The sequence below is a fragment of the Gopherus evgoodei genome, chromosome 9, assembly GCF_007399415.2.
Source record: "Gopherus evgoodei ecotype Sinaloan lineage chromosome 9, rGopEvg1_v1.p, whole genome shotgun sequence".
In the NCBI taxonomy this organism is placed as follows: Eukaryota; Metazoa; Chordata; order Testudines; family Testudinidae; genus Gopherus; species Gopherus evgoodei.
The window spans coordinates 40353363-40373642 of NC_044330.1; positions in this window are offsets into that span (position 1 = coordinate 40353363).

The following is a 20280-nucleotide window of genomic DNA, read 5'->3' on the forward strand; positions in this document are numbered from 1 at the left end:
GTTTCTCTGCAGCTTGAGGTCGTCAAACCAATTTTGAGGATTTCAATAACTCGGTCCTGGGATAGGGGTTGTTATAAAATTGGATGGGTGGGGTTCTGTGGCCTGCCTTGTGCAGGAGGTCAGACTAGATGATCAGATTGGTCCCTTCTGACCTATGAGTCTATGAGTCTATGAGAATGTTAAGGCTCTCCAAGGCAGTTTAAATCTGGAGTAGCCAAGGTTCATAATGAACCAGAATTGCACTGGAAAATCAATCAAAGTAGATGTATATAGAACAGTGTTTCTCAAACTGGGGTTGCCCCTTATGTATGGAAAGCCAGTGGCGGGCCAGGCCGGTTTGTTTACCTGCCCCGTCCGCAGGTCCGGCTGATCGTGGTTCCCACTGACCGTGGTTCGCCGCTGCAGGCCAATGTGGGTTGCTGGAAGCGGCAGCTAGTAAGTTCCTCAGTATATAGAATGTCACCCAGGAACCAAGAGAAAGCCACAAGGAGCAGATTTGGGAAAAGTGACTATCTTGTGAGGAACTGATCTGTCACAGGGAATAGAGTGGGAGGAAATTTCCTCACAGGGAAAAGTCCTTGGGAGGATCATTAGAGTACCTTTGTTTGCACACTGGATTTCTCTGACTGTACTCTAGCATCTAGAGATGTGTAAAACTTGGGAATTTCTTGTCAGAAAGAATTTGCTTTTGTACATTTTTTATAAGAATTTCTCAAAGGTTCTATCCCAGAGTGCTCACATCCCCACCACATCCTCAGTTATGCTATCCTTGCTGAGCAGTACCGTACAGGGATTTCAGACTTTCACAGATGATTTTGGTAACATGTCTGACTCCTGATCTGGAACAGCCACCTTTGGTGGAAGAGACAGATTCTGAGAGAGTCAGGGCTGCCTGGGGGTGAGGGGGCTGGCAAGTGGGCCAATTTGCTCCAGGTCCCAGGCTCCACAGGGGCCCCCACTAGAATATAGTATTCTATAGTATTGCAACTTTTTTTTTATGGAAGGGGCCCCAAAAATTGCTTTGCCCCAGGCCCCCTGAATCCTCTGGGCAGCCCCAGAGAGAGAGTTGAGTTGCCCTGTCTGTCCATGATTTCCCCTCCAACAAGGTTGCCAGTTGTGACTGAGGAAGGATGCAGTGTAGACACCAATCCAGTAAGAACTTTTCTGACATCACTAACTTATTTCATATATGTCATCAGACAGTCAGCCACTAAGCATCTGGTTTGAAGCCAAACCACTAACCTAATGAGGTGAGACACTATAACCCACTACCAATCATCTGAACTATCCAAGCCCCCTTCCCTCCTTAGATTCTGAGCATAGCTGATCATGAAATTAATTGGCGGGGGATGGGGGATATTCTCCCTGGCATCACATAAGTGTTGTTTGTTTGTTTTTGGTTGGTTTTTTTTTGGGGGGGGGGATGAAAATTACCCTTCGAGTATAGCTAAAAAAACTAATGAATGAAACCCAGAGTTTTGCATTTATATTTGGCGTTTGACTGGGAGGGGCGAGTATCTAGTTTCTTCATGAAACTGGTGAAAAGTCCAAAATCTGCAGTTTTGCTTTACATCCATCTCTTTCCCACCATTCTTGTTTAGTTTTTAATCTATAAACTTTTCGTTATTGCGGTTTTCATCTTAATGATCATACTTCTCCCTTCTCCAATACCTCCAATAAGTTGACTTATTGTATTTTCACGATTCCCCGAATTCAAACTGAACAGAGTAAGGGGAGATGGGAGGTAGGGGGAAATCATCCCAGTAAATGTCTCCTTTGTTTAATAAAATGCAACTGTAACTATGGAGTGTCTGCCACCCACTCCATCATAAGTTTGAATGACAGCTGTTTTAGTAAAACAATAGTAACTATGCAAATACTAATGAAAAGTGGTGGTTTGACTTACTGAACCATAGCACCAGGTTTATGATGCTGAAAATCTTACTGGAAGTGTTGCTATTGGTGTAACACTGTAATGATTTTATCTTAATAAATTCTACTTATACTTCTCTTGTAATGTTTCTAGATATGGTATAGACCACATTGGTTTATTTTATTATAGTAAAGCTATCATTTTATAGTGTTATAATAAAACCAAAAGTTTTTATGGTGACATTTTACTTGCTATTTGAAGAAAATCCCTTTATTTTATCTGTACAAGTGGGAAAATGGTTCTCTTTCTTATAATGATATCTAAGTGCCTCTCATTATTTTGTGTTCTATAATACCAAGGGAGGAAGGCATTATCATCAGATAATGGACTCCACTGGGCATTAAATGTTCTGAAGTGCAGCCAAGAACAAAGTATCAGCAAGGTCAATTCTACCTTTAGGTAACGTCTGCCTCTAAAGAGACTTTCTGCTATCATTAATTCAATCTGTTATGACCAAAATCTCATAGAGAAACATTAAAAAAAAAAGTTTTACTTAAAATAGTTAAGGGACTGTATCTAGCATATAAATGTCCACATAGTGATAAAACACTAACTGCTTAAGAAAAAAATCAGGTTGATCAACAGTTTACGTTGGCTTCAGATGTTTTTGATTGGGGTTATTTGTTTATGCTTTGATGGAAAAGTTGATTTGGAATATTAAATTACACCGCTTTCAAATGCTGCTTAATGATGGTAATCACTGATGGGCAATCATCAAAAGATTCAAAAGATGGCTAGGATGAATAGTTACACATTTTGGTTGAGAGGGTGCTTTTATTCTAAACTCCTGGTTTCCTGGCATTTATAACATTTTCTTTTTAAATTTACCATTTGGCCTTTTGTGTCTCATACTTCTTCTCTGCACAAAGGTGAATTTTGTTTTTTCATTTTCCCTTTCCCAATAACAATACTTTGCATTTGTGTCGCTCGGGGGTAGGCAACCTATGGCACGCGTGCCGAAGGTGGCACATGAGCTGATTTTCAGTGGCAGTCACACTGCCCGGGTCCTGGCCACTGGTCCGGGGGCTTCGCATTTTAATTTAATTTTAAATGACGTTTCTTAAACATTTTAAAAACCTTATTTACTTTACATACAACAGTAATTTAGTTATATATTATAGACTTATAGAAAGAGACCTTCTAAAAACATTAAAATGTATTACTGGCATGCAAAACCTTAAATGAGAGTGAATAAATGAAGACTCGGCACAGCACTTCTGAAAGGTTGCCGACCCCTGGTATAGCTCCTACCAGTCCCCAGGTCAGAAACCAGGACCTTCCTACAGATAGACTTGGAGTGGCTAGGGACATTCCATGTGTGATGTCAGCACCAAATTCTGAGCATAAAACAGGTTGCCTCTGTGTGAAATGTATAGTTTTGCAGAGATCTGACCTTCCTTCAGGCACTCATTATATTGAAAAGCAATGTTGCATGCTTTTTGGCCACGTCACCAGGATAGACAAAAACACCCCAGCTCACCATTCTCTCAAACTCTCCACCAACATGTGAAGGTCTGCATGCCCTGACCCTACCTGATGCTGCCCATGAGGCTTCCGCAGAGATTCATGGATTCGCTGGATTGAGCCAGGTCTTGGAACCTCACTACATGATGCCTCGTGCGACACCGACAAACATGGTCACTCTGGCTGGTGCCATGGTCCTCAGTAGGCTATGTGTTTGATTATGATGATTTCACCTTCTGATCTCAAAGAGATTTACCAAAATTAATTAGGCAAGGTTCAGAACAGCCCTGGGAGTTAGGCATTAAGGTTAAGCACAGATTGTCTTCATTTTACAGATTAATGAAGTAAAGGCAGAGAAGTAAGCAACTTGCCCAATTTCATTCCACAAGTCAGTGTGAGAACCAGAACTAGAACCCAGATCTCCTGCCTCCTCATCTCATCTATTACATGTCACCATCTCCCAAACTCATACTCTCATCAATGGTAAGGATTTTTCTCTTTTAACTCCAAAATTTTGAAAACATTTGCAGGTATGGTTTATTTGATGTATGAAGGCCCAACAGTAAGGATTAGTAATTATGCATGTTTGTACAGTGCTTAGCATACTGGGGGCACAACTTGGCTGAATCCTCTAAGAGCTACCACAATATAAATATCAGATAGTAATAATAATCAGCATAATTCTAACCATAATTCCCTTTTGACTCAGCCATGCCCAGATTTCTTTACATTCCAGGCTATAAGCAAGTCCTATTTGCTCAAACTTTGTGAGTAAGCTACCTGAATAGGTTTAGTATTTGGGAGTCAGGGAAGAAAAAGTAGAGATGGTTCCAATTATTTCTTTTTTTTTGGGAGGGGGGGTAGTTTTTATTTATACTTTTTTTAAAATTTCTTGCCAGTGCTCCCAGAGATAGGAATGGGCGCACACTATAAAAGAAAGAAGCAGTCAACATCCCATGAAGTGCTTGTAAAACTTTGTCCAATATTCGGTGAACTTATAACAATAGCAATTGTAACAACGGCAAAACTGGCTGCTGGCAACAGAATGATCTAACATTATTACAGGCAAAATACTGTAATATAATATCTAATAATGTTAGACACAGACAGGGGATTATGAATTCAATGGGTTGTATAATTTAACTCACATTTGAAATACATGATGTGTAAATAGAACCCTGTCTAAGAAGAAAAATTATGTTTTTTTCCCCTCCCTATCTCTGATATACAATCTCTCACTTTCTCTTTTTCACTTCAATTGTTATTTATTGAAGGGGATTACACTCCTCCCACAACTGCATTCTTCACAACCTGCTTACAAATGTAGGCTGAGTATGCTGGCAACAAAGAGAAATGTGTATTACCGCCAGAGTGACAACAAATAAATGTTTTTGACACAATTCTAAGACATCCACCCTACGCAACACTACAGGGACCATCCTTCTACTTAACTTACGTGATGTTGTTAGCCACAGAATTACTTAGCAAAATCAGTTTGACTTGATGTAAGTTTTCCCGTCTACTGAGGGGGAGGGGGTATAAGCCCCAAGAAAAGAGGACATTAATTTAGGAATAGTTGAGCTAACACTGACTTATCAAAATATAGCTGCAGAGATACAGCAATTCTACTCCCTGGACAAAGATAAATCAGTAGACCCCAGAAAAACATTATTGATTCTGCGCCCATCACTCAAAGGCTCTTCATTTGATTCCTCAGCCATCTGTTTAATTGAAATGATAATTCTGATAACTTCTGGTATGCCCTGCATATGTTGTCTTTGATATAATGTTATTCAATCAAATACAGATGGCGCATGACCTGCTGTCAGTGAGAGGCCTAAATGTGTTATCCACATGGATTAGGTTTAGCTTGATACATTTTGTATTATACAAGATGCTTCTGTTTAAACCTCTTTGTACATGACCTTTAGCGGGTGAATCGTTGCTCAAATCCTCCCTTAGTTTCAGTAATTTTTTTAGATGAGTGTCTTCAGCCCATTAATACCCAAAGAGTCAAACCAAACAGTTAAACAATTTTTGGCATCTGTCCTTCAAACATATTCCTACCTTAATTTTTGCATGTGGATTTAATCATTTGCTCCTAATGTTGAAATTGTAACTGTCTCTAATGATTTAGAGGGTGCTGGGGATACTGTGGAATATATCTCATTCCAATACAACCACATCAGCTGGACTGTGATTTGATTATTCATGATCTAAATTATATGAAAATCAGTTATCTCTATTTAAGAATACATATGGGAGGTTTTCTGTATTCTTTCTTTAAATCTGCAGCAGGACACCAGGTAGGAGAGAAGCCATGGAAGATTCTATGAGGCCACTCCACAGTGGCAAACAGAGCAACTATAGAGATACAACTGTTTTCCTCGTTCTAAGTTCCTTGTTCAGTGCAAGAAGAAAGTTACTTTGATTTTTTCCTATTGTTACATGACAACATGTACTTGTTTATATCGCTCACTCAAAAAGAAAAATTAGAAAATTAGCAAAATTGCCTACAGATAGAGCTACTCATCCTCTATAGAATCCTCTTTCTTATCCCCTCACCTGCAACCTTCTATACAGACTCATAGACATTAAGGGAAAAAGGGACCATCATGATCATTTAATTCTAGTCTGGCCTCCTGCACACTGCAGGCCACAGTACCTCACACGCCCACGGCCTTAATAGACCCCTATAGACAAAGAATCCACCATTTACACTATCTTAAACCTTCAAATGACCCATGCCCTATGCTGCAGACGAAGTCGAAAACCCCCCAAAGTCTCTGCCAATGTGACCCAAAGGAAAATTCCTTCTCACCCCAAATATGACAATCAGATACACCCTGAGCATGTGGACAAGATTCACTAGCCAGACACTTGGGAAAGAGTTACTCTGTAATAACTTAGAGCCCTCCTCGTTAGTGTATTGCAAGATATACCCTACGATACTGCAAGAAATGAATCTGGAATATTACTCATCTCCTCTCTAACCCTATAATTAAATAGGAGTAAGTAGCAGAACAGAGAAGCAGCATCTGAACTGGTAACATTAACTGAAAAGTGTCAGTCTTGGTGTCTGGCTACTACCCATACCAAAAAAACACTCACAGATATAAAAACAATTACACCAGTGTAACTACATTAAAAGCAATCAGGCCCAGTTTATACCGGAGACCATGGGATATAAAGCTATAATAAGAAGTAAAACACAACTAACAGATTAAATTCTACCAGTTATACAATTTCTTCTAGTAGCAGTAATTGTACATTTGTTTCATCCTCACTTTGAGATATAAAAGGATTTTAAGAAACATTAAGCACAAAGTAGCAGATCATGTACAAGGAGGATCTCTAGTAGCATGAATAAGGGATGTAGTCTGTCTTATTTCCAGGGAATGAACTTTGCCTGTTTTCTTCTTAGGTCATGTCCTAATACAAAACAGTTTATAACTGAGCCACTTCTATAGTAAAAAGACATGACTCATACCATCTAAATGATTGGAATTTATGTTCAAATATACTAGAGCAACTGAATTACATGTCAAAAGCCTAAGAGCCTGATCCTGAAAGCATTACTGCCAAAGGTGGATGTGGAGATCATAGCTCCACCTCCTACCTGATCCTTTCTCCCCCCACCTTTGGGATAGCATATACATGCAGGTAATAGGGAGGGAGGAGTCCATGCACCCACCAAGAAATGAAATTCTGCTGGGGCTTTATATGAGCTGTGAGAGAAGAGAATGAAGTCTTTGCATGCTCCCCCTATTCCTCCCACCTAGGTAAGGCCCAGGCAGAATCTGGCCTTGTGTTAGTGTTTTTTGGACAGGAGTTGGTGAGGGGGATTGGATTTTGTTTTGAAAAAGAGAGGTCTTGGCATTTCTGCAGAGCTTATAACTAGTGCTGAAGCTAATTGTCTGATCTAGTGGAGCAAACATTCCTATGATATTGTCCTTTGGAGAGCACAATGTCACTGTAAGAAAAATGAGAAATTATCATTTCTGCATCCACCCTACATTTTTATAACATTTCCTTTGCAGTGTTAAATGTTTTATACATCCAGAGAAGAATTTTGTTTATCGATGCAGGGAATGAAAAAACCTACCCACACTTCTATCTTCATATTCCATGTTTGGAATTTAAATAACAAATTGCATTTGAGTTTATAAGGCTGGGCCTGTGCACCAATAGATTTCATAGCTGGAGGGTAAATGTTAATTTAGTACCAGAGCTTAAGCCATGTGTAATACAGTTACATCCCATTAACGTCAATTAATATGCTATTTACAAGTAACACATTTTATTTATAGTGCTAAAATAACGAAATCAAGTAATCTAAAGAGGCATTTGGGGAGAAAACACACCCACACACCCTCCCCTGAAGGTCTTTGCCTTCAGTCTTAATTTCTGCATTTTTGTGATGATAAAGCAGCCAAAAAAAGGATTTTTTTTATCCAAATACAAACCCTGCAACCCGTCTGTTACTGATAAATTTTATGATTTTTATTGATAACTTTCATAGTTTGTCAGGAAATTAAATATCCTAAAAGAGAGATGGAAAATATGCTATATAATCTGTATTCTGAATGAATATCACTGTGTTAAATATCATCCTTCTCAGCTCTCTTTGGTAGAGAAAATTCAATTTGAAAAGCAAATACAGAGGGAGATAGTGGCAAAAAAAATTGCCTAGAATGCAGACTATAAATATCCAATTAAAGCCAATGAATATTATGTAATTGGAGGATGCAAGCCCAGAAAAGGACAGTTTGTACAACAAACATATTGATAAATAATTTTCCATGTAGATTTACTTTTTTCTTTAGCTATTGATTACCATTACAGAGCAGAGAATATTGACATGTGCATGAAACCATAACAGGTTGAAATCAAGTTTCAGATAGAGTATCTCTGCATGGTCTCCGTGTTTAGAATTAAATGGGAATGACTGAGCTTCTGAAGTAGACACTATGACCAACTCCACCACAGACCTGTCAAGGTTGACTAATCATCCAAAACATCATTCCCCTGTAATCTCACAGAGAAGCAGTGACAATGCAAGACTCCAATCCTTTTAGGGGATTTACCTCCCAGCCAGGTACTGCTGATTAGAAGCTCTCTGTACCATCCATGTTTCACACACAACAAAGCAAAATCAGAGCAGAGACTTTCATCAAACCATCTGATTGGCAGGATGTGAGGAGCAGAGTAGAAAGCTTTCTGGACTAAATGGGATAAAACTTTGTCTCCTCATGCCAAAGTTCTGAACCATGTTTTAGTCTCCTCATGCCAAGTGATAGAGAAGAGCTTTTCATCCCTTTGCAGGTAAAAGAATCTAAATAGAAATAACAATATACAATTCACAAAGGGCAGGTGTTCTTTGTTCCAGTGTCACCTAATTATCTATACGTTTATTTGCAGGGGTTATTTTTTATTTCAGTATATTATCTCAACAACAGAACTCATAAAAGATGAATCCATTCAATAACTAGACAGTACTTCTTTCTTCTTCTGAGTTTACAGAGACAGTATTACGTGATATTTCTCACATAAACACAAATATTCACAGTGCGCTTACTCATGAAAATGGAACCTCTTTAGTTTTACTATGCCAGAGCAGTCACACATGGAGACAAATTTCATTCTCCGTCACTCTGGCTTAAACAGAAAGTAACTTCACTGAAGCCAGTAGGGTTACTCCAACTGACAACCAAATTTGACCTATACTATTTAATTCAAGGCTATAAAAATATAGAGTCACATTTTGCCCTAATTTATAAGCCATGCAATTCCCTCTCCTTCAAACGAATCAACAGGGTTGACAGGAAATGAATCTAGGAAAAACTAGACCCGTATACATTTTTAACAAATCAATAGACTTTTGCTACATTTGGTGCAACTTGGATATAAATAAAAATAAATGAGCTATAAGCCAGGTCCCTGATCCTTTTCACATCAGCTTATAAGCAGAATTAGTCCCAAAAAAAGCAATTATAATTTTGAGAAATTATGAAAAAATTAGCCCCCCCCACCCAATTTTCCATTAATATTTGGAGTTTAAAAAAAATAAACCAAAATCAATTTTAAACATATTTGTGTAAAAAAGTATAGTTTGGGGCAATCTTGGGTTTTCAAAGGCCCAAAACTGAGTTTTTCCAACCACAATCTTTTCAGTTTTTTATATAAATGTTCATTTTTCATCACAACCCTGTACATTTTTACCAAAATGGAAAAATTTCCATGAAAAAATTCAAACAAAAAGCCACTTTTCACTGAAAAGTGTTTTATCCATATGTGAGAAGTGTGATAACATTGCTCTTGGTAGTTTAAGACATACAATAGGATACCATGTTATGTAACCAAGAAATGCCATAATGGAACTTGAGCCTATTAAATGAGGATCCCTAGGTCCCTACTGATAGAATATCAGGAAAATGTGGTTAGGACTTGGCTTCTGTTGCACATTCTAGACTCCGCTTAGCAGAACTGCTGCTCAGATTATTACATTCTACATACTCAAATTCCTGCAATAATTTCAAATGGAATTCACTTCCGAGCATAATTTTTTTTTATTTCTCACAGGACTGTTGCCAGGAGTAGACCAGCAACCAACTCTGACCCACTCATAATTAAGTCACTGACTGACCCCATGATCTGGGGCATACTGTATACCAGCCCGTACATATGGTGCAGATTACCTCCTCCTCAACACTAGCACAGCTCTTCTGATCACATCTCTGTCCCCTCCCTTCCTACACAGATGGAAAGGAGAGTAGCAGACCCAGGGAGACTGCTCATCTCCCTGCATAGATGAGCAAAGACAATGGTTTGTTGCCATCCCAGCTCCCTCCCAATTAAACATTTCTACCCTCTCCCCTGAACAACCATTTTGTTTGACTCTGCACCATACCTTTCATTTACCATATGTCCTGTTTTTACAGTGACAGACAGGGAAGCTGGGGTATTGCACTGTTAACACTAGGACACCTGCATGATGTGATCAAAGAGAGAAATAAAACGTAAGTGTTCTAGGTAAGAGACATCCATTCATTTTAATTTGTAATAAGGATTAATAAGACCTTCCATAGCATTTCTATACCAGTGCAATAGGTGTAGCAGTTGTATTAAGCTCCTGAGTTAAAGATACAGGCATCTAAAACTACTGGTCTCATATTGGCTTTATATGATGGGTCATACTATTTAAATAGAAGATTGTTGGTATAATCTGGGTTCACAATGATGTTTTAGAAGTTTCGTAACCTCTGGCTAACCCTATATCCAAATGACTCAGAGTTTACAGTCCTACTTAGCAATTAGATATTCATTTATTCAAGTCCTAGGATTTAGGTTTCTTATTAAAAGGAACAAACAATGAAAGTACAAATTATACAGGGAGTATTTGAAGCTATTTCTTCCATTTCAGTAAGACTGTTCTGTGATTATGAAGATTTCTGCATCTACAGAAGACATTCAGTTTTGTGCCTAAGCAATGTAAATGTGCAACAGCTGTTTAATATAAAAACAGATTCAAAAATATTTTCAGGAATAAATGTGGCAAGTTTGTTTAACTGTTTTTCCTGGAGTGATCAGTTGTTTGTGACTATTTAGATTTCATGCTGATACATGTGTGGAAAAAAAAGTTTCTAAATCAGTTTTAGAACAAGCAATTACTCTTCTAAAAATTCCTTCTGGATATGACTTACTCATTATTTGCTATTTATTTATTTATTAAGGACCATTCCTTATTCTCCCATTTAAAAAAAAAGTTTTACTTCTCCAATCAGAGAAAAGAAGCCATGATTTGTAACTTAGGTGAGTAAAGTATAGTGATGAACCAGAGGAGAAGAATCACCCTGGGAATATGCACCGCACTGGGACTCAGAGAACTTGGCTCAGTTCTTGCCTCTGCCACAGACCTTTCCCAACTCTCCCCGTTGCTCAATTCTCCATCTATAAATCGTGGACCATATCTTAACTAATTGTTTTTCCAGTAAATAGTAGGGCCTTTGTCTCAGTCTGGGGCCTCTAGATGTTATAATAATACAAATAATAAGGTAAAATGAGCAGTTTAATAAGTCATAGGCAAAAACTTGTTTAATAAACAGTGATGAGTATTTATATACAGAAAATTTAATAGTAGTGTAAGCAGAGTCAGGATGAGCTCTACCCTGACAGCTGGTGGTGAATTGTCGCGAGTTGTGGAAAAGAACTTCAGGGGCTGATCTTGTTTGCACAGGCACACCCACCCCACCTACCATTGGCCCACAGCAGCCCAAATGGTCACTTTGGCTGCTGTGGGATCCTCAGTTTCTCTGTTATTGAGGCAGGAAGAATAAAGTGTTGTTACCCTGATTATGTGAATCAAGTACAGTGGAACTGTTTTATGACGGAGGGACTCGCCAATCAACTAAGTAGCACTCGCTAGACAAGAGACATGGGTTCCACAACTCAATTAATTGAAAGAGGCTGGGGACAGGTATTTATACCTGATGGTAGGGGCCCTTTTTGAGGACCTGAAACACCAATTACATCCCCTTCTCTCTCCACTGTAGAATATCAGAGCTAATTTTAATTCCATTAGGAGTCTAGTTACAGGCTGAAGATCTGAATTCACTTTGGGCCAATGGTGCACCAGCACTGAGGCTCCTCTACTACAAGCTGAAATCACCGAGTGCTGTGTTAAGGGGGGGCCTGAAAAAATATTGTGGAGTGGCTGGCAGTGCAGTTCATGGGACTGCTAGTGGGATGGCTGGAGTGGCTCATGGGATGGCTGTGTGGAGCAGAGCAGCTGGCGGAGTGGTTCAAGACGAAGGCTGCAACAGAACCCCATGGAGAGTCAGTTGGTCTCGGACCATGTAAGGTGCCCCTTAACACCCCTGCATCCCCTCCCCCATTGCCACTCAGGCTGGGAGGTAAAACTCTGCAGATAAATTTTTGAACTCTGGGGCTGCACTGACCAGGGACAGACACTTTTGGGGTGTTGGACTTTTGGGACTTCGGGTGATTTTTTGGGGGTTGCTGGATGTAAGACCCTGAGGGGAAAAGGACACTGCCCAACTTACTTGGGGGTGGGTCTTTTGCTCATGGTTTGTGTTCTGAATCCTGTTTGTGCTGTTTCCCCAACATAATGCCACATTGTTTCCCTCCTTTATTAAAAGGCTTTTGCTATACTCAGGCCTAGTCTACACTGCGGGGGTGGGTCGTCGATGTAAGATACGCAACTTCAGCTACGGGAATACCATAGCTGAAGTCAACATATCTTATTCCGACTTACCTCTCATCCTCATGGCGCGGGATCGACGGCCGCAGCTCCCCCATCGACTCTGCTACCGCCGTTCGCTCTAGTGGAGTTCTGGAGTCGACGGGGAGCATGTTTGGGGATCGATATATCGCGTCTAGACGAGACGCGACATGTCGATCCCCAATAAAGCGATCGCTACTCACCGATACAGCGGGTAGTCTGGATGTACTCTCAGACTCCGTGCTTACAAGAGGGGAAGTATTGCCTCTTAGAGGCACCGGGGGGGTGGTATGTAATTGTCCCAGGTCACTGGGTGTGGGCTTGAGCCAGTTTTGCATTGTGTTATTGAAATGGAACCCCTAGATACTGAACCCGGCCCTTATTGCTGCCAACTCAGATGGGCAGAAGGGTTATAGTAGCAATCAAGATCAGTTTGTGAATAATTTGCCAACTAAAAATGGGCTACGTTCATTGAATGATTTATACAAAATGTGTAATTCAACCAGACCCATGCAAGACCACACTAACCATCTTAGGGACAGAGGACCACTCACCACATGATGCAAATCAACTGTAAAATGTTTTTCAACCCTTGACATCTAAAACCTTTAAAACCCTCTTTGAACATATCTTGTGCCACTCTCCTTCATGTGGATGAAGTGTGTCATTTGTCTGTACATCTGATCATTCCTCTTTCAAAATAAATCATCGAGTAAATTTAAAAAAAAAAAAAGCCACATTCCATATAAGCAACTTGCTTTAACTTCACAGTACTGTCAGACTGTTTTACTTGTGTTTCACTCTGTTGGTTTCATTAAGCACACTGTCGCTTAAGGTAGCTCTAGGAGTCCTGCTGCAGCTTTATTCACTAGTCACAATCTTTGGGGGGAAAAACCACAAGAGGAAAACATGCTCAATTTTAGCCCATCTCTTCTGCTTTTTGACATTATGTTTCTATGATATTGTCACATTATCCCTCAGGATTACAGTTTTACATAAGGAATTCAGACAAACTCACTGCTTGTTTAATCTACATTACTTTTTTAAATTTAATTTTACAGTTCACAGAAAGGATTAATCTTGCATCATCCTGTATATAGAAGAACCTAGTAAACTTAATGAGTTGTGCCTCTCACAGGTTCCTGGAGATCTGCCACACAACTCAGGGTTTGTTGCTGTCTCCCTGTTGGACTGAACATCCACAGAGTCATTTGCACTAGAGGACCAGTGCCTCCACTCACTTCCACACATTCCCTGTTCTTTGAAAGCACAGGGAAGCTGGGCTCCCATGGGTTCCTCTGTCACAAGGCATATTTCAATGTACACAGCAGAAAGAAATGTAAGATAATACTGATTAGATCAGCATTACCTTGTGCTGTTCTATCCCTGCAAGATTGAGGGTAGACAGTGTCACACAGGGAGGGTATTAATTTCCCTTCCTAAGGCACACAGCCCCAACATGACATTGTGCCTTAGGTCAGACTTCTGTTAGAATGGGGAAGCAAGTTGTGTGTTCTCATCTGCTGACTAGTAAGATGCAATGTATAGACATTCCACTGGTGTTTGGTCAGAATTCTTCCACATTATGGAATATTTTTGTTCTGCATTTTTCATTTAAGACATTCTAGGAAATTCCACTAAAATATTTGTTAAAAGAATTTCAGGGTTATATGGCTAAGGGCCCAATCAAGTCATTTATAAAAGTAAAGCTGCACACACACAACTTTAACTCTCCCCCTTAGCTATGGCCCTTTCTTGAATTCCATGATCATATACCATATTTCAAATAATACAGTGTAATGTCATATTTTTTCCTATACTCTTGGATGCAAGCATGGCATCTTGTAGGACTGGCAACTACAATGCATGCACCAGGCAAAAGAGAATCCATTAAAATCATGTATATGAAGGGAACACAGAAAACTGTTCTTACACAACATAGCACAGATGAAGTATAACGAAAAGGAGTATTATTGAAATTGGCTGGATTTTGTCAGCCCCATAAGTCTGAGGCAAAGTTAGCTCTTTTGTTAACAGCCCAATCACCCAATGTCAAATGAGACTCTGCTGTGCTTCTAGATGAAAATAAATTAGACATGTTTAAGTTAATAAAACAGATCATGGAACATTATGATAATGTACGTGATTAAAGAATTCAAGACACAACATGTATATGAGGTTTTAAAAACTTGATATTATATTCTACTGCACTTAACTTGGTCATTTCTTAATGTTTGAAAATTTAACAGGGTTTTTCTTTTTCATGGAAGCTTTATTTACTTTATGTCCAGATAGTGTCTGACCTTTATGTAGGCATGGGGAGGATGGGGGTGGGAGGGAGGGAGGGAGGGAGATGGTGAGGTGAGGTGAAAAACAGAACTCACAGCCCAGAGGGAGGCCACTTTTGTACCCTCCCAATTCTTACTGCTTCAGGGGCCAGAGTGCTCATGGCATATAGCATTCTGTACACACCTCAAATATACTTTATACAAGAATATGAATGATCAGTGAGTTATTAGTTTTCCAATGATAAATGACATGCTACCTTTTGGGTATATATCATGACAACAGTGCGTTAGGTGTAGCGAATATGTCAGGCCTGACAAGAGTTTCTGGCAGAGTAGTGAACCACAAATGGGCCTGTGTGTCACAAGAGCTCATTCACTACTGTGGAAGATGGGAACAGCATTTCCTCTCTTCTTATGCTCCCTCCCGGCAACTCCAAGAGGGATTGTGCCTGAAGCACAGTCACTCCTAGAGAGCCACGTAACAATGACCAGGGACTTCCAAGTGAAATCTGACCCACTTCATGCAGAGAATATATAAGTAGGAATATAGGATAGTGAGAACTAATGTTTACTACTCAGTTTGATGTTCATAACTACATTGTGTTATTCGTGTTTCAATGTATTTATAGTTGGTTTAATGATGACATTTAACTGTGAATCATTTTAATAAAAAAGAGATTTAAGAAACCATTGAAACAAGCCTCATCGGAAAAGCAGTGAGAATAGCAAGAGGAGACTTTCAGCAAATAATTTGCCCTGCAGCCTCCTCACATTACCACATCTGGAAAAAAAAAAAAAAACCTCTTTTCGAAGCTTTTGTGTGTTTCCTGATCTTTATTAAATATCCCCCCTCACACACACACACACCACTGATTCCACTCCTCACAAAAAAATTCTATTTGAAAAACTTTCCTTTTTAAGTTTGGCCAGCATTAGTCAAGGTTGATTATAGATATTTTTTCCCTAAAGAAAAAAAATGGAAAGAGAATTTCCTGCCTGTGCTTTAATGATGACATCACCATCCAAAAGCCTAAAGTATCAGAAAATACCTTAGAGAAAAAAAAAATACCAACTTGTATTTTTTTAAAAGAGTGTTTTAAGGATTGAATTGGTTGCTTGGATACAATCCCATCCCATGAGAACCCATAAAGTCAGTGTCAATCAAATGCTAGTAAGCAGAATGAATAAATCAATTTAGAATTTTAATGAAAATACATTGTCTGCAATGCGAAAATATGTTAGCCATCAGTACCTCTTCACTGTGGGTTGAACAAGTATTCTCATGCTCACACTTGACTGAGGATTAAGGTGCTAATGGGCACATCTGTTAAGCAAAATCCTTGTTTTAATGTACCATGCTAAAGTGTATAATGCTCTTTGCTTTGATTTGTAGTGATTATCATTTAGCTGAGGGTGTAGCAAATGGACCTTGGTAATCAGGAGGTTAATCTTTCCCTTTCATTATGATCTGTGTGATGTGACAAGGAGGAATTTTATCACATTTTAAAGACAACAAGGATTATGTGAATGACAGTTGTTTGACGGGCCTTGAGGAACCTATTTATCCCACAAAGAGAACCAACGTTCCTAAAAGCTGTTACACCTACATATCTATCACTAAGAGTGGCTCAATATGCCATGTAGCACTTAGGAGCCTTGAATGAAGTAAAAAGAGGAGGAAAATTTGGCTGCTAATACTGTGGCTCAGACAAAACTTGGCAAAGAGAATTTTGTGTCACTCCCATCAGTTTAACCAGCTGTTAGACATAATGAAATCTGAAACTCTTGATCCAGCTGGTGGCAAATACCTTTAAATAAGCTAGCAAAAATGCTACATTTTAGTGTAAGGCATTTACAATTTTCATCATCGCCTGTACAGAATGATTTGTGCCACACTGGTTTTACACTGGAATAATTCCAGTATTTTCAATGGATTTATTTCCATTTTACACTGGTGGAAGTGAGATCAGAATCAGTCTCTTTGTTCACCAAAGACCCATTACGTGACAAACACTGAAATGGCTCACAAAAGTGTGTTCTGTGCCTCACAACTTGTACAGTTTCCCGTATCATCACTACTAGTCCTCAGGGGTGTAGGCCTGATACAGGATGAAAATAACAAAATTGTCAATTAGGATGAAGGAAACGAAGAAGTATTCAATAAATATTTCTGTTCTGTATTTGAAAAGAAGCTGGCTGGTGTACTGATATGTGACAGTGATAAGGAAATACTTTATATTCCACTGATGAACAGGGAAGATGTTAAAAAGCAACTATTAAAGTTTAATGTTTTTAAATCTGCAGGATTGAATAATTTACACCCAAGAGTGTTTTGAGAACTGACAGAGGAGCCCTCTGAACTGTCATTGTTTAACAGTCTCTGAATGTGGGAGAAGTTCCAGAGGACTTTAAAAAAGGTAATTTTTAACCAATATATAAAAAAGGTAACCAGGATGACACAGGTAACTATAGGCTGGTTAGCCGGACATTAATCCAAGGCAAAATCATGGAAAGACTGATAGGGGATGCAATCAGTAAAAAATTAAATGATGTTAATACAGTATGTCAGTTAACATGGTTCTTGTAACACAAACTTGTTGTTTTCGTGGGAGATCATAAGTCTGGATAAGCATATGTAACATATAATATAGTTAGATCCAAGATATGTAAATATGTTCCATATGATATTCTAAATTTAAAAAATGCTGTAAATCAATGTAGCCCATATTTAAGGGATTAAAAACTAGTAGATCTCAAAGCGTAATTGCAAATGGAGAATCATCATCCAATGGGGGTGATTCTAGTGGAGTCAAGAAGGGATCTGTTCTTGTCCCTATACAATTCCATATTTTCATAAATGATCTGAAAGAAAATATAAGATTTACTAATAAAATTTGCAGGTGGAAACAAAAATTGATGGAATGATATATAGTGAAAGGTCAGTTATACAGGCCAACCTTGATTACTTGGTAAGGCAGGCTCATTTGAACATGCATTTTAAAATAATCCAATGCAAAGGCGTACATCTTCGAACAAAGAATGTAGACACAGTTCTAAGATGGGGAACTGTAACCTGGAATGCAGTGATATAAGTAGGAGCAAGTAACGGGGTCTCTGGTGAGCAAGGGGGAGGAAAGGGCATGGTGAATTCAAGCTCCACTGTATCTGATCCTCTGCTGGCATAAGTTTTGTGCAATTTTAACTTCTGTCATGGTAATGTGGGAGCTGTCACTGACTTTCTGTAGTCACAGCCTGAGGTGGAAAATTGGAGCCGAAGTTTTTGTATGGTCATAAAATGCCCTTATATGTCAAGTGTGATATCTAAATTAAGCTAGTGATGAGTGATTTGCAAAAGCATTGTTTTGGCTCAATTTTGATGAGCATCCAAATTCTATTGATCAAAAGTTCATTCTAAACTTCTGTTTCTAAATCTCTCAAGAACAAAATATGCCTTCCCCAAATGATTTCTGGTGGTGCCAATCAAATAAAAAGTAATTCCTCTTATGCCATACACAGTGGTTGTCATTATTAAGTGAATGGTGACCAACAGTTACTTAACTTTGCTGATGCAATTGCTTTCTATAATATAATTACTACAGGAATATTCTAAAATACTAGAAACTTCCAATAGTACTACTGCCATTTTTTGGTACATTGCTGTACCATTTTTCTAATAGAAGATATCACAGTTGTTTCCTTATATGAGAATAGGAAATTACTTAAGTGTTCTATGCTATTTAGATTTTTATACCACGCCTCGTATACATGAGCCCCTTCAAGAGATGCATTAAGCAATAAGACTGGCTTCTGATGTACAAAGTGCCTTGTTGATTCTTTTCTGCCCTGCAAAAGTATGTATTTTGTTTTGTTTTATAGTGCTATATGCTTTCATTTGTCAAGGCATAGTAGAAAATTTGTGCCTAGCACTGGAAAGTGGTAAGATCTGAGGTGGTTCCCAACAGTGGGAGTGAGACCCCTAGTCTTGAACCAGCTGTGAAAATTCTGTCTCCTGCATAAATGGTCTTCACTCTTATGGTAGAGTGATCTCAATTAGTAGTTAATCTCTGATATCAGGGAGTAGCTGCTGATAATTTGATATTTTAATGATGACCACAGTAGTCAAAATCAGAAAGTGAAGAGGAAATGGTGGTGGGAGGAAACAACAGAAAACTCCCAATCAAACTGAACTTCTAAAAAAAATCCAATTTGGTATGAGGTCTGGGTCAGGATGTTTTTTTAGTTGATTCTCATTTTAATTCAGCTAGGTAACCCCTATTCTGGCTGTTTTAGTAATTGTTTCCAAATGGTCATTCTTTAACAAAAAAAAATCATCACTTTTTATTTAGTTTGGGAGAAAGAAACAACCTTTGAGATGGAAGTGCTGTGCACATGTATTGTTGATCCCCTACACACGCTTTTCAGTTGCTCCCCTTATTTTCTTTTGCTTTTGGTCTGCATGAAGCCCCATCGGGACAGAAACAAACCAGATGAAAATGATGCATGCAGTCCTTACGGTGGCTTATAAAACAAAATTAATTACAGGAAAAATTATTCTGTGACATTCTTTTTATATGAGATGAGGGAGTGGCCTTTTGCAGCACATTTTCTTATGGGAAGCATTTGCTCATTCTCTTTTGTATACTAAAACAGTATTATAGTAGCATTTTGCTAGTGCCACTACACCATACCTAAATGTCTGTCAGTCTTTTCACTGTAAACCCAGTCTCTAGGGATTTATATCTGAGCTTTTTTTTCAGTCATTTGGGCATAAGCGTGGTAGGCCACATGTAAATTTTCTTTAAAAAAAAAAGAAAAGGATTAATCGGTTGAGATTTTCTGACTATTGAATCCCAAAAACTAAAGTTTCAGGTAGTTGCAGCATTATTTTTTAACTGGCCCATGATAGAACTTGGGAGCTGCACTTTTGGAGGTTCTTAAACATCTGTGTGGACACGTGCGTTTTGCTATTTATAGAACTACTTTATATAAAATAGGGATGAGCATGAACCAGAACTATGGACCTTAACACTCTTGAAATTTTAAAGTGTTCAAGTTTCTTGGGCTGAACAAAATTGGCCAAAATGCTCAATGCAGGCCTAACTCTGCAACAAATCCAGACTTGAGGAAAGTGCAGGTCCAAGCACAATACTATCTATATAGATGTGCAGCAGAACCCCCTTATTATATCTATTTTTTCTTTGCACAACAGCTTTACCTTAAGTGGGCATTCCTTTTGTAATAGGAATTGCACTATATTGAAATGATGTTACAATTTAAAGCATCCCTGGCTGTCTCTGCTCAAGTACCATATGCTGTGTGGACACACCTGAGGATTCAGCCCAGAGAGTGTTTTT